Source organism: Rhinolophus sinicus, linkage group LG03 (assembly GCF_036562045.2).
Source record: "Rhinolophus sinicus isolate RSC01 linkage group LG03, ASM3656204v1, whole genome shotgun sequence".
In the NCBI taxonomy this organism is placed as follows: Eukaryota; Metazoa; Chordata; class Mammalia; order Chiroptera; family Rhinolophidae; genus Rhinolophus; species Rhinolophus sinicus.
The window spans coordinates 67,410,142-67,426,093 of NC_133753.1; the positions used below are offsets into that span (position 1 = coordinate 67,410,142).

Sequence of the window (15,952 nt, forward strand, 5' to 3'; positions counted from 1 at the left end):
CTTAACCAGATTCTCTGATTAAGAATTCTTCAAGCACTCCACAAAGCAGGCAGTCTTTCCTCTCACATCTGGCAGTTTTTGCAACATGCTCAAGGCATCGCTCAAAATAGAGCCTAAATTTCCTGACTTCTAAATCCCTGGGCTATCTCTGCACAACACTTCTTATCCTGAACTTTCCAGAGGCTGTATGAATTCACCCTTCCAACCCTGGAGGTCGTCTTTTTTCAGTGATTCACAACTCTATTTGACTGTCCAGTTTCAGGAAGGTTAGAAGATTTGACAAGTAAAACCTCTGAGAGAAAAATAGTAAGGGGAGGCTTGAATGCAAAGATGCAATATATAGGGTGACTCCCAATTCTAGATTGAGAAAAGGGGATTCTTATTTTTAGTTAAGAAGGCAACAGGATGAAATCATGCAGCTTAGAGGTTTTGGTCATTAATCACCAGACCGGTCAGCCCTCAGCTCCCAAGCCAGTATGAAAGTCAGGTCATCCACAGGGCTTCCGTTCCCCTTCCTTCCATCTATGCCATGCCTTTTATCTACTGATTCCACTTTGTGGCACAATACTTGACCTGCTAATAAGAATGCAACATGGTGTCTGCCTTCTTGGAGGAAATCTTGGTAAAGTTTTGCAGCTTCTCTTCAGTTCCCTGACATCACCCTGAAGAAACAGGTAATTAGACTGAGAATCCACGGTTGCTAAATGGCACACAATCGTAAAAGTTCAAGCAGTTTTTACATTCAAATCTAACTCTAAGAACTCACTTACATTATTAATTATCTAAATTTTGGATGACAAAGGTGGGGGATAGTTCAGTCAGTGGTAGTTCTGCAAATTGTCACCAAGAGCCATGGGTTCCCAAGGCTGATGACTGCTCTGCATTCTTCCAGTGTAGACACCCAGAGCTGTTGAAAAGAATTGAGATGCTTGTCAACAGAATGAAAAGCTGGCCTTCATCAAAACAATTTTAGTCTGTGAGACTAATGACCTTTCTTTGCTGTTTGTTTTAGTTTGGAACTAAATGAGAAAATTTGTTTTAGATAACAGTAGCTTGGTCTTCCTTTCCCAAGTATTTTATTGTGAAAAGCCAAGTAGCACAATTGTTAACCAGTATTTTAAAAATCTATATGCAACAGACTAGAGGAAGTGGTCAACTAGCCCAGAAATCTAACTTGAGGATGGATAATGAGAAATAATAATAGCAAAAAGCATCCTGTCTAAGGAGAAAAATGCCCATTGTTTGCTCACATTACCACAATAATAATAGTCTCACATAATAAAATACAACATTTCTAAGTGCTGCTTGCCTCCAGCTTTTTTTTTTTTTTTTTTAAATAGCTGTAAACTGAGCTAGCTGATGAACAGTCTCTAGGGACAGGATAGGATCACCCTTGTTTCCTGTTCAGCCTTGCCGAAGGAAAAAAAAACCCTAATGAAAGAAAAGAACGTAATGGTTTTGCAATCCAGGTAAAAGGTTTAGGGAAGTTCAAAGATCAATTAATTTTTAAATCTTGATCACTAAATTTCTTTTCTGGAGAGCAAATAAATTCCTGGCTTGGAAGACTTAGAAATATTCCAAATCAAAGTGTAAGTATAAACAAGAGATGTTCAATCAGGAACATAAAAATCCTACTGGAGAAAGTAAAAGTTAGGTAGATTTTCAGTTATCTAAAGCACTTTAGTAGTCCATTTGAAGTGGCATATAATTTTTAAAAATATGGGTGGATATGGGCTTCTTTGGTTAAGTGTCCATGGGTGGGAATGCATGGAAATATTTAAAGTGTTTAAGCAAAAATATCAAATAGGCTTTACATAAACCACCAGATAATTTACAGACATGTGCAGCACTGACCACTTCCCTGCTGCTCCACATCAGGGTGGAGAACAGAGACGTTTGCTGCATCGTTGTGAAGCAATGAAATTTCTGTAAGTCGTGATCTGCTGGCATGTAATAACTCGATCTGCTTCATGCAGACAAAATATATTAAAAGTATGGACGAGTGAAGTTTGTGCCCCAGGGAAAAGGCAAGATAATGCATTGAAATTGTTCAGAGGTAGTTAGATGCCTAATGGTCTAATATGTGAGCTATGTGAGGTCTGGGGTCTGGTTCTCATAAATTCTGGCTAGACTGATCCTGTAATTTCGAGCAAAGGATAAAAGCGTTAGGCAGAATCATCAGTGTTCAAGGTCCATGATGCTGGGTATTATTCATGTAAAGATTTTAAAAAGAAAAAAACACTTTAAAAGCGATGCTGTGGAGTATAATTCATGGTTCTGTATGTTTGTGTGTGAAAATATATGCATACCTATATGATGCTATAAGCCATTTAATGAAATAAATTAACTTGGAATTTATAGAAACCTTCCATATCTCTTTTTGTGATGGGATAAGATTTTTGATATAATATAATAATGTGCTGCATGAACAACCATGTAGGATCTAATTATTTCAACTTCAAACTGACATATCTGTGTTTAAATTGGAGTAAAAAACATGTTTGTAATAAAAATTTACCATTACGAATGGAATAATTTAAAACCAATTTGGGCGGATTCAGGAGCGATTAGAGGGAAAAGTTCCCAAGACATTTGGTAGCCTTATAAATGATTCCACAAAATATGCTAAGACTATCCTATCAATTATGTTGGCTGAATACAGACAGAATCCTCAGATTTGAAAAGAAAATTCTCTAAGAACTGGGCTTTTGAAATTAAGTAGATGGTGGATATGAAAACCCTTGATAACTTCTTCCTTTATATAATTTATTTCATCATGAGGGTAGAAGTTTTGAAGTTTTCATTTGCAGTTTCTTTTCTTTTTTTAACCAGTTCACTTATGTTTGAGTCGACAGTATATTTATATAGTCTTTCCTGCCAGAATCGTTGACAGTATTTTTAAATGCTTTCTCTCATTGCCTAGGTTATACCAAGCCCCACTCTCCTTAAATTCTCAAAACTATACCACCCACACACATGTCATGAATAGAGATGTGCATACTTTTTTTCTTTTGTAAAATGAAGTGTTCAGTCTAAAATTACTTTGGCTTTACTGTGACCCTGAAAATCATCTCAGCTTCATACCTATGGAGGTAGCTGGTATAAGCTTCTATTCGATCCTGGTGACAAGGCTATCATTCTAAAATTTTGTTCATAAAAATGTCTGCATTTACATATATATAATCTTTCTTTATTAGTACCGTACTTTAAAGCCTTCTGACCTTCTATCAGAACCTCAGTAGAAAATACCCTTTGGGCAGAAAAACTGTTGATCTAGTCCTCTGAGTTTACCTGAAGACATTTGTAGATTTAGGTACATTTGATTACTTGAGTTTGACTTTTCAAGTTGCTGAAAATGCTTAGCTCTAAATTACTCTGCTTGGCAGTGTAGCACATATACAGCCATTATCTGTTAATATTTAAAATATACAAATACTTTCTGTTAGATATCTAGGAGGTGATATTGGTTTTTACAAATGAGGAAACCAGTCTCAAATATTTAGATGATCTTTAAAATAGTCTTTTAAACCATCAGATTACAAAATTTGCATCACTCTGCTTATTTTTACTCTTTTTTTTTTTTTTTCCATAACTGCATGCTTCTATTTCACTTACTTTTCACCTTGAGGAAATACACTTAGAGTTCCATCTACCCGTCAGATGGAGAGAATTGTAAGGAGAATTGTAAGAATCACACATTGCTATTTATCCTTACAGCTTGATGCCCCATAGTCTTTGGACAAATGGCTTGATACTTTTTAAAAAATGAAAGTATATGGGGGTGGCCAGTTAGCTCAGTTGGTTAGAGTATGGTGCTGGTGGCACCAGGGTTGCCAGTTCGGTCCCCGCATGGGCCACTGTGAGCTGCGCCCTCCTTAAACAAACAAACAAACAAACAAATAAAAGCTGTGCCCTCCTTAAATAAATAAGTAAATGAATAAAATAAAATGAAAGTATTCATAAATGAATTATTTAAATATTGGAATTCTAGAAATTTCTTTCTCACTTTAATAATTACAAAATAGGTACTATTTGGAAGAAATTTGAGTGACAGTTTAGCTACTTCTGATTTTGAATAATTTTTATTGGTGTGTCTATCCTTCCATAACTTTGCCTACCACATTGCCTGTTTATGAAGACCATTGTGTGACAGTCCTCAGCTACAGGTAATTTGCAAGAATTAGTGGTAGAGTCGGGTTAGTTAACTTTTCATTATACGTTCTGCCCATTTAGGGAGACTCATAGTTTTAACAGGAAGCGTAGGTACTAGAAATTTAGAATTAGTTTACATTTTCTATCTAAAGTTAGGTAATATGATTACCTTTTGATTATTCCAATTCTAAACATCTCAAGGCAAAATTCAAAATCCGTGCTAGAAAACCTGAGTAGATTCCTCTCACCATCCCCCTTCCTTCCCCCTCGTCCTCATTCTCTAAATTTTTTCCAGATTGTTTGCAAAATGAAATTATCTAATTTCACGAGTATTTGTTCTGAGAAGGGGCTACACTCTGGGAGAGAGAATTCAGAGACTCATTTACAAGGCCTGATATCTTAAAACAAGACCTTTTTGTCCATGAAATACCTTTTTGGATTTGATGAGAATGCTGGGAGAATCTTCTCGGTCAAACATGCCCAAATGTATCTAAGAAGCAGCCCACTGGTAATACCATTTATGGTGAATGACAAATGTCAATCAAGCTCTCAAAGTATTTTGCTCCAAATCTCTGAGAAACACATAAAATATTGTGAAATTTTTTTTAAATTAAGTTGATTTCTGATTCTTTAGAAAACACTGTAATTGCTTATAATTGACTTCATTATTTATTTTCAAAATTTATATCATTAAATCAAACTGTAGCAATAATTTATTGAGGACATTTTAATATCCATTGAGGTACTATTTCAAAATGTGTATTTGCTTGCTTAATTGTAATATTTCTGAATTTGTAACTCTTGCCACTAATAAATTTAGTTTTTAAAAAGGCTTCAGATTAGGAACCAATGCTGAATTATTAATTTGAACATTATGAACTTTTCAGGCTCTAAGTATAGAGGAAGAAATACTGAGCTAATTTGACTAATCTAGTTGATTACAGTATATTTATACAAGCATAGTTAATCTAGCAGACCCAAAAGTTTAAGGAGTCTCTAGTAAAACTATAAATGAAGCAAATTAGGAATTCAATAACTAAACAAGTTATTAGATTGAAAATGGACACTTTAATATATACTTTTAATCATCTTATAAAGAGTATATTTTGGTAATCCTAAGATTTTGTGCTTTGTACTTGCATTATATTTTCTAATACCCACAAAGTGTCTTATACTACCACACAATTAAAAATTTTAGTTGTTACATTACAGAAGTATGCCCAGACTGAAACATCTTATATTTATTTTCTCCATGCTTTCTCACCACACTGTACCAACAGCCTTGTTTATTTAGTGCATACAATGAAGGTACACAAGAGAAATAAGCTCTCTTGTTTATTTAAATGTCCCACCTACTATAATGTGGGTGATTGCAGAGTTAATGAAAATGGAATCTCCTTTTGCTTTGTGACAAAACCCACACTTAATAAGTCCAATTTTAGGTCTTGTCTCTGAGTCTATCCCATGATAAAAGAATAAGATGTGGAATGGGCCCAAACAGAACTTCTAAAGGTATATGTTAAATCAAAGCGTGTTCCTTTGAGTTTGCATAAAAAGAGAAACATCTCATTGATTTTATGGAAGAATTAAGGGAAACTATCACTCTATGGTGTGCTTGATGTGAGGGAATACTATAGCACTTTGCTTTAGTCTGATACTTAGTAGACAAGTCCCCTGAGTAGGAAGCATGGCTAATTCTGTTCTTTTAAAGTGCCTAATGTGGTGTTGACACACTGAAATGTTAAATAATATATTTTAACATAAAGGGAAAGCTCAAAGCTTTCATGAGGTAAGGCTGAAAAATAGTTATACGTGCCCTTGATTTGGGGAAATTAGAGAGGCAAAGAACTCACATTCATTTTTCATCTAAGGAAAAATCCTTACAATCTTGTGTTTCACACATGTTGGATTTACATTTTCTAGATTTTCAGGGCTTCAAATCCTTTCTCAAGAAAAGACTTTATCTAATAGCTCTGACTATCAGGACTTTTTTTCCTGAAAATCATACCTACTTCACTGGCACTCACATTTAAAAGTATTGTACTGAAACATTAAGTTTTTGCTTCTTTTAGAAATCTACATTTTACTTAAAAACGTTGAATTAGATACTTTAAGTGAGCACATGGCATTGTATGTGAATTGTATCTCAAAACGTGAAAAAAAAAAAAGCACTAATAAACTTGTCATTTAGTTTAGCTGTACATTAGCTTCGTGCCTTCTTTTCATCCTGCTTCTTTGACTAGTTCCTTTGATAGGTAAAAATTCAAACCAAAATAATGTCACATAAAAAAATTTCCAGACATGCCAAAAAAAAAAAAATACTTTGAAAATGATTTAGGTGAACAAGAAACTATATTTCCATTTTATTTTAACTTTAACATATTTACAACTTCTACACTGGCGTTATTGGCTGATTTGACATTGAAAAAAATTAATTTTTCCTTACAGATTTCACAAAATGTGAATATGTATGTATTCATTTATCCTATAGGTTTAAAATTTAAATCTAATGTATTCCTTTGGAAGCATATAAAAAAATATACGAATTCCACTTAAAAGTGAAACTATAATGCCCTGCCTTCAAGTACCTATCACCTAATGGGGGATACCAGCAAGTAAGCAGGCATGGCATTGCACTATACTTTCACTATTAAAACAATTACCACATAATAGTCAAAAACTATCTGGTAACCACCAAATAACTGCAGATAAACCAGCAATTGAACTATTCCATTATGTGAAATGTGGTATATAAATTACTTAGTACAGTGACTGGCACATAGTCCTTCAAATATGAGTTGGCCAGTAGTAACAGAAGTATAGTAACACCAGTAGAGTTCTAATAGTAGTTACATATATATGATTAGACCAATGTTGACATTCATTTTCACTTAGAAGATCTCAGCAGACTTTTTAAAAAAGTTTTTATTAAAATATAGCTAAAATACAAAATTACATTAGTTTCAGGTGTACACAATAGTTATTAAACATCTATATACCCGAAGAAGTGATCACAGTAAGTCCAGCAACCATGTGACCCCGTACTATGTTATCACAATATTACTATGTTCCCTATGCTGTACGTTACATCCCCATGATTTATCTGTTTTATACCTGGCAATTTGAATCTTTTATTCCCCTTGACCTCCCCCCCACTTCTTAATTTTTCAATTACAGTTGACGTTCAGTATTATTTTATATTAATTTCAGGTGTACAGCATAATGGTTAGACATTTATATAATTTAAGAAGTGATCCCCCTAACTAGTCTAGTACCCACCTGGCACTATACGTAGTTATTACCATATTATTGATTATATTCCCTATGCTTTACTTTACATCCCCATGACTATTTTGTAACTACCAATTTGTACTTCTTAATGCCTTCACCTTTTTCACCCTGTCCCCCTGTCCCTTCCCATCTATCACCCCAATAAATCTAGTACCCATCTTACACTATACATAGTTCTTACTATATTGACTATATTCCTTATGCTATACCCTACATCCCCATGACTACATTGTAACAACTAATTTGTACTTCTTAATCCCTTCCTCCTTTACACCCATTCCCAATCCCCCTTGCATCTGGCAACCATCAAAATGTTCTCTGTATCTATGAGTTTGTTTCTGTTTTGTTTGTTTGTTTATTTTGTTCTTTAGATTCCACATATAAGAGAAATCACATTGCATCTTTCTTTCACTGTCTGACATACTTCACTCAGCACAATACCTTTCAGGTCTATCCATGCAGCCGTAGATGGCGAGAACCCATTTCCTTCCATGGCTAAGCAAAATTTCATTGTATATATGTACCACCTGCCCTTTGTCCACCTTTCATTGACAGAAGCCCAGGCTGCCTCCACATCTTTGCCATTGTAAACAATACTGCAATGAACATATGGATGCACATGTCTCCTAAAAGTGTCACTTTGGGTTTCTTCAGATAAATACTCAGAAGTGGGATTACTGGGTCCTTCTTTGTCACTTGTTATAACCTTTGTTTTGAAGTCTATTTTGTCTCGTATAAGTATTGCTACTACCACAGCTTTTTTTTCCATTTTCATTTTCATGAAATATCTTTTCTCCATCTCTTTACTTTCAGTCTGTGTGTATCTGTTGATCTAAAGTCAGTCTCTTGTAGGCAGTATATGTAAGGGTCTTATTTCCTTATCCACTCAGCCATCCCATCCTTTGACTGGGTCATTTAATCCATTTATATTTAAAGTAATTGTTGATAACTATGTAGTTATTGCCATTTTATTATTCATATATACATATGAATTATATATATATATATATATATATATATATATATATATATATATATATATATATATTTCCCCCCCCCCCCCCTTAAAGGAGTCCCTCTAAGATTCCTTGTAATACTGGTTTGGTAGTGATGAACTCCTGTAGCTTTTCCTTGTCTGGGAAGCTCTTTATCTGTCCTTCAATTCTAAATGATAGCTTTGCTGGGTAGAGTAATCTTGGTTGTAGGTCCTTGCTTTTCATCACTTTGAATATTTCCTGCCAATCCCTTCTGGCCTGCAAAGTTTCTTTTGAGAAATCAGCTGACAGTCTTATGGGAGCTCCCTTGTAGGTAACCAAATGCTTTTCTCTTGCTGATTTTAAGAGTCTCTCTTTGTCTTTAAGCTTTGGCATTTTAATTATGATGTGTCTTTGTGTGGGCCTTTTAGGGTTCATCTTGTTTGGGACTCTCTGCACTTCCTGGGCTTGTATATCTATTTCCTTCACCAGGTTAGGGAAGTTTTCCATCATTTCTTCAGCTAGGTTTTCAATTCCTTGCCCTCACTCTTCTTCTGGTACCCCTATTATGTGAATGTTGGTATTCTTGATGTTGTCCCCGAAGCCCCTTAAAGTGTCCTTTTTCTTTTTCCTTTGGATTCTTTTTTCTGTTTGCTGTTCTGATTGGATGTTTTCTGCTAGCTTATCTTCTGGATTGCTGATTCGATCCTCTGCTTCATTTAATCTACTATTGAATCCCTGTAATATATTCCTCATTTTAATTACTGTATTCTTTATTTCTGACTGTTTATTATTTTATGTTTTCTTTCTCCACTTTTATTCTCTCCTATCACTTTGTTGAAGTTTTCTCTGAGAGTATTGATCATCCCTACAACCTGTGTTTGGAACTCTGCCTCTGGTAGATTGCGTGTCTTCATTTTTTTTTTTTTTTTCTGGAGCTTTGTTCTGTCTTTTATTTGGGACATGTTTCTTTGTCTCCCCATTTTTGCTGCCCCCCAGTGTTTGTTTCTATATGTTAGGTAGGGCTGTTATGTCTTCGGTCTTAGTAGAGTTTCCTTATGTAGCAGGTGTCCTGTGGAACCCAGTAGTGCAATCTCCCTGGTCACCAGAGCTGGATGCTCCAGGTGTATCCCTTTTGTGGGTTGTATGTGCTCTCCTGTTGTAGTTGAGACTTGATTGCTTTTTGCATGTCAATAGGAGGGATTGACCTTCAGGCTGATTGATTGTGAGGACTGGCTGTGACTACAGTGGGAGAGCTGTTGTGCAGGGGATGACCCTACAGAGCAGGGTTCACTCTAGCTGGGTTCTGGTGCCTGTCCAGTCTTCCCTTTGCATGTGTCATCCTTGGAGATGGCCAGTTGATGCTCCAGCCCAGTCCAAAGCTGGCCACTGGGCATGCAAGCCCTGGGGCTTCCTGGGAAGGGACCCACTGCAGGACAAGTTCAGCTACAGCCTGTGCCCTCCTCAGGGCCACCTGGCATGAGCCACAGAGCAATCCAGAGATGGCTGCCATCCACATTGTGCTTGGAGCTGCCTTGAGAGAACAAGTCATGAACCAAGGCCAGCTGTCACTAGAACTGTTCAGCCAGAGGTATGAGACATTCTGAATCCAGGTATTGCTTGTTTTTGTTTTGCAAACCTTTGAGAGATTTTTAGGAAAGTCTGCATCATGATCCAAGACAGTCTATTTATATGGAAAAGCCACTGGAAGTGGCTTGGGTGTGCCTGAAAGTTGGGAGGACGGGGTCTCAGGGAATACTAGGGTGGGCCTCATGAAAGATGTCAGCCAGTTTGACAGAGACTCAGATATGGAGTCTGCCTACATCTGCACACAGGGAGGGGGAGGGCTCAACAAAGAAACAATGGCTTCCGCCAGCTGCTATGTGCGGGAGAAAGCTGCCCCTCTAGTCCTCACCCTGAAACTAGACAATTCAGTTCCTATCCCTGCATGTCCCTGGAGCTTTTCAAGCTGCTGCCCCACACTGGATCCCAGAGCTACTGAGTCCGTCAGGGAGTAAGTCTGTGTGCGGTCTTACTCTTACCCCTTTAAGAGGAGCACCTGGGAGTGCAGCTGCCTTCTGTCTACTCAGCCACAATCTCTGCTGGTTTTCACAGTCAGAAGTTATAGTGACTTCTCTCCCCCGCACTGGAACCTTGGACTGGGGAGAGGCTGGGACCTCTCACTCCTTAGAGGAGACCTCCACAGCCAAGATATGTCTCCCGATTTTTAGTGGTCACACACAGGCGTGGGACCAGCTAATTATGCATTTCTGCCTTCTTACCAGTCTTGAGGTGGCTTCTTCTGTATTTCCATAGTTGTAAGGCTTTGGTTCAGCTTGACTTCCTGCAATTCTCAGTAGTGTTTATTCTGTGGTTTAGTTGTAGTTGATGTGGTCCTAAGAGGAGGTGAGGACAGCATTTACCTACTCCATCATCTTGACCAGAAATCTCAGCGAAGAGTTTTGATGCTTGAGAAAAGTAATGGAATCTTGGACAGAGAACATATCTGGGCCTTAGGAGTTTCCATCAGGGCTGACACTTACTAGCTGGAGGACCACATGAGCATCCAGGGGGTATAGAAACTGAAAGGAAAAGTCCTGAAGGCAAATATTACTTCCCTCCCAATCTGAATTCTATTATATTTTCAAAGGTAAATAACTACAATGAGACTATGGATGATAGAGTTGAGTTATCCACACAATGAAAGGGTAGGTGGGTAGTGGCAGTATTAGCAGAAATCATATTGGACTGAAAATTAATTGGAAAACCATGAGCTGTAGTTTTGTTCTTTCCCCAGTTGTCTCTAACGTGTCACTTGACCTTTCTAGTACTCATTTTCCTCACATGTTAGTATAAAGCGAACTCCTGACTCGTTTAACTCTCCAAGAGCATGATTCTTTGTACGTGTTTAAGCATGTTTTCTGATGGTTAATGAGTGAGTAAACAAAGGAAATATCACTATTGAAAGCAAGAAGAAATATCGTTTTGATTGTGTTGTTTTGAAATTTGACAGTGAAAGAATTAATTAAAGATGCCTTTATAGGAGCTGTCTTTGCATTAACTGGGAGGTCTAAAGGTGCACAAAACAGGGCCCCATTTGGTTTTTTTCTGCTGGCCTTTTTTATTTTCTTAAAACAATGTTTTTCCTGTATTTGGTATCTTCTTCCATGAAGAAGGGATAGGATTACCCAGATACACGTAGTATTATATTATAGAACAAAATGAATTAACCTTCTTAAAATGCTTTGGAAATTCTTAGATGAATACAAAATTATTGTTTTGGAGACCTGCCAAATCTTGAATATCTCATTGAAGACACAGATAAGAGGTATCTTCATTTGGGGAAATGGTTCTTGATTATTGTTTAAGATGTTTCCATAGTGAGTGGTTGTTTATTGTAAAATTCTACTTTAATAAATCTTTTCTAAAAAAAATAAAGCATTTTTTTTTCCGTCCTTTCCACAAATTTATTATCTAATGACTTATACAGCATGCCTTTGGCTATTCAGTCCTAGGCCAAGATGAACTGTTTCCTTCAGAGTGGTTATCTGGTATAACCAGGAGCATCATAGCAGTTGTCTAGAAAGAACACTTGTTAGAAATGACAACATTTTTGCTGTTTCTGAAAGGTTTCCCAAGCCAAATGACTGGCATATCAGCTAACACCCATTGTCGCTGAACTCATATTTACCATTCAGTTTGGGGATTGATGAACAAAGAAAACGTATGTTGCTTTGAGGTCCTCAAAGAAGAAAGTTCCCTCCTTCCAAAAAAGAATCTACTGTGACCCACTTGAATGATAATAAGTGTCTGGCATCTTTAAGAATCTAAAATGGTATTCTAGTGAGATGAGTGAGCATTTCTAAAGCATAATATTATATGGATCAAAAAAATATAAAACAGCTGAGCCAAAATTTCACATAGATCTGATAATCAGTGCCAAAAGAATTCTCAATAGAGAAACTGAGTGTTATATATTCTTTGATCCAATCCCAGTGGTGATTTTGGTAAGTAAACCAAGTGTTTGAAAAAAATTGGAATAACTGAGATTCATTTCAGATCAAATGTAGATGATTTCTGTGAACAAAGAGGGAGATGAGGGACTCTCAGTTCCTCAGGTGACAATTCCTTTTCTTTGCCACCAAAATTTTATCATGTTAATAAGTAGCCTATGACAAAATTGGCCTCAATTTTAATGAGGTTAGTTAGCCAGTTGGTTTTACTATAACTTCACCCCAGCTCCTGAGAGACACCGCTTTTCTTTTTTAAAGAATTGTTCGTTTATTTTTTTTTATTTATATTTGACATTCAATATTAATTTATATTAGTTTCAGGTGTATAGCATAGTAATTAGACGTTTATATAACTTATGCAGTGATCTCTCCAATTAGTACCCACCTGGCACTATATACATAGTTGTTGCAACATTATTGACTATATTCTTTAGGCTGTTCTTTACAACCCTGTGATTATTTTGTAATTACCATTTTTTATTTCTTAATCCCTTCACCTTTTTTCACCCAGCTCCCCAACACCCTTCCCCTCTGGAAACCATCAGTTTGTTCTCTGTATCTATGAGTTTGTTGCTGTTTTGTTTATTTATTTTGTTCTGTAGATTCCACATATAGGTGAGATCATGTCATATTTGTCTTTCTCAGTCTGACTTATTTCACTTAGCATAACACCCTCTAGATCCTTCCATGTTGCTTCAAATTGGAAAATTTCATTCTTTTTTAGGGCTGAGCAATATTCCATTGTATATTTGTACCATATCTTCTTTATTCAATCATCTATTGACAGGTACTTGGGTTGCTTCCATATCTTGGCTATTGTGAATAGTGATGCAGTGAACATAGAGATGCACATATCTTTTCAAATTAGTGTTCTGGATTCCTTCAGATAAATACCCAGAAGTGGAATTGCTGGGTCATAAAGTAGTTCTACTTTTAATATTTTAAGGAAATTAAACCATTTTCCATAATGACTGTACCAATTTGTGGTCTCACCAATAGTGCACAAGCATTCCCTTTCTCTTCATCCTCACCAACGCTTGTTTATTGGTTTATTGATGATAGCCATTCTGATGTCTGAAGTGATATATCATTGTGGTTTTAATTTGCATTTCTGTGATGATTAGTGACGTTGAGCATCTTTTCATATGTCTATTGGCCGTCTGTATGTCCTCATTGGAGAAATGTCTATTTAGGTCCTCTGGCCATTTTTTAATTGAATTGTTTGGGGGTTTTTTTGGTGTTGAGTTTTATGAGTTCTTTATAAATTTTAGATGGTAACCCTTTATCGAGTGTATCATTGGCAACTATCTTCTCCCATTCAGTGGATTGTCTCTTCATTTTGTTTGTGGTTTCTTTTGCTGTGCAAAAACTCTTTAGTTTGATGTAGTCCCATTTGTTTATTTTTTCTTTTGTTTCCCTTGCCTGAGGAGATAGATCAGAAAAAAATATCACTAAGAGCAAAGTCAGAGAGTTTACTGCCTCTGTTTTTTAATAGGAGTTTTATGGTTTCAGGTCTTACATTTAAGTCTTTAATCTATTTTGAGTTTATTCTTGTATATGGTGTAAGAAGGTGGTCCAGTTTAATTTTTTTTGTATGTATCTGTCCAGTTTACCCAACTCCATTTATTGAACAGTCTATCTTTGCCCCATTGTATATTCTTGCCTCTTTTGTCATAGATTAAATGACTATATAGGCATGGGTTTATTTCTGTACCTCTATTCTGTTCCATTGATTTATATGTCTGTTTTTATGCCAGTACCATTCTGTTTTGATTACTATAGGCTTGTAATATAGTTTGATATTAGGTAGCAGAATACCTCCAATTTTATTCTTCCTTCTCAAGATTGCTGTGGCTAATCAGAGTCTTTTGTGGTTCCATATAAATTTTAAAATTATTTGTTCTAGTTCTATGAAAAATGCCATTGGTATTTTGATAGGGATTGCAATGAATCTATGGATTGCTTTGGGTAATATGGACATTTTAACAATGTTAATTCTTCCTATCTTTTAGCCCAGTATATGCTTCCAATTTATTTGTATCTATTTCAGTCTTTTTTTTTTTTTTTTTTTCTGGAGACACCGCTTTTCTTAAGAGTCATAACGTGGTTGTGACTTCCCCTCAGAAAGTTCACAACAATTGTCACCCCACCCGGGAAGAACTTCCTCCAGGTGGAATTTCTAAGTTTTAGAAGTTCAGAACTTTGACGCTACAACCTCCTTTTCTCCCCCTTTCCCACTTCATTGTTTGTATTCTTTCCCTCACCCTCCACACATTCACTGATCTGGCAGTATTAGAGTACAGAAAATTTTGTTTTCTCACCTAACTCTTTTGGGGTACACATTTCACCATCACCAAGCATAGCTCCTGCACCTCCTGAGCTAGATTCCTGCAATGTGTACATTCATAAACATTTTGTGACAGCACCCTGTGTATCAGTCAAGGTCCACTCAAGAAAACAAGAATCACACTAGTTTCTTTAACCGAGCGAATTCAATATAGGGATTTGGTTAAGTTGGTGTTAGTAACCTGAAAACGCAAAACAAAACACAGCAGAAACACTGAGGTAAAATGTTAAAAAGCTGGGGGAACAAAAGGGAGAGGCTAGGGTGAGCAGTTCCTGGAAGGTAAGAGGAGGAACCCTGTGGATTTGGGACTTAGTCCTGTGAGAAAGGGCGTTCCCGGCTGGTGCTGATCCTGGTACCTCAGAAGCTGCGACTCAGATCTCTGAGGGGGGGCCACTGTCAAACTAGTCCTGAAACCTCTAAGTGGACATAATGAAGTTGATTCTGGTCATGGTGAAGAAACCTGGAAACTGGAACCAAATGTAGCCACCAGACTGAAGTGCCATTGCAAGGGCAATATAGGTGGGATAGTAGGAACAGAGGAAGGAGCACGTTCCTTTCCCTCCCCCTGCCTTCCAGTCTCCCTTCAGTGCTTCCTAATGGCAGTGCCTTACAGGGAACCCGGGGGCGATGGAGAATTGCAGTTTGTAATGTTTCAGCCCAGCATCCCAAAGCAGACTAGAGAAGGGAGAGTTTGGGACTGAGAGACTTGGCTTGATAAAGCCTGCCCTGGAAGCTACAGCTGAATACAGAAGGCAGGATTATGTTTAACTGAGGAGAGGTGTGAAACCTAAGAATACATAAAAGAGTTGAATTTTCCTAATGATCAGCAAGATTTGACCACAATAAAATGGTAAAAATCTGCAGCAACAGAAACCATATCCAAATGGATCTAACTAGCAATTTCCAGTATGTGATTCCTCCCAATTTCTCTCTCAATACCAATGAAACCACAATAAATAATTAAAATTATGATACCCCCCAGAAACTAAGACTGATAGAATCTGGGAAGAATAGGGCCGTCTTTGTAAAGCATATGGAGCTTCAACTCATAACATATCCCCTTTTTACTGCATAAAAGAATTAGTGTGGCGAGAGGTAAGAATATGCTTCACAGCTCTATACCATCTGTCTGATGACCTGGTGAGCCAGGAATTGTGCCAACCAGAAATCCGAGC

General features: G+C 36.8%; 1 protein-coding gene across 6 annotated transcripts in view; it reads left to right on the forward strand.

Moving 5' to 3' along the window:
* Positions 1 to 15,952, forward strand: part of MEIS2 (Meis homeobox 2) — a 202,134-nt gene that overhangs the window by 95,828 nt on the left and 90,354 nt on the right. The gene's annotated exons all lie outside the window — the stretch shown is intronic.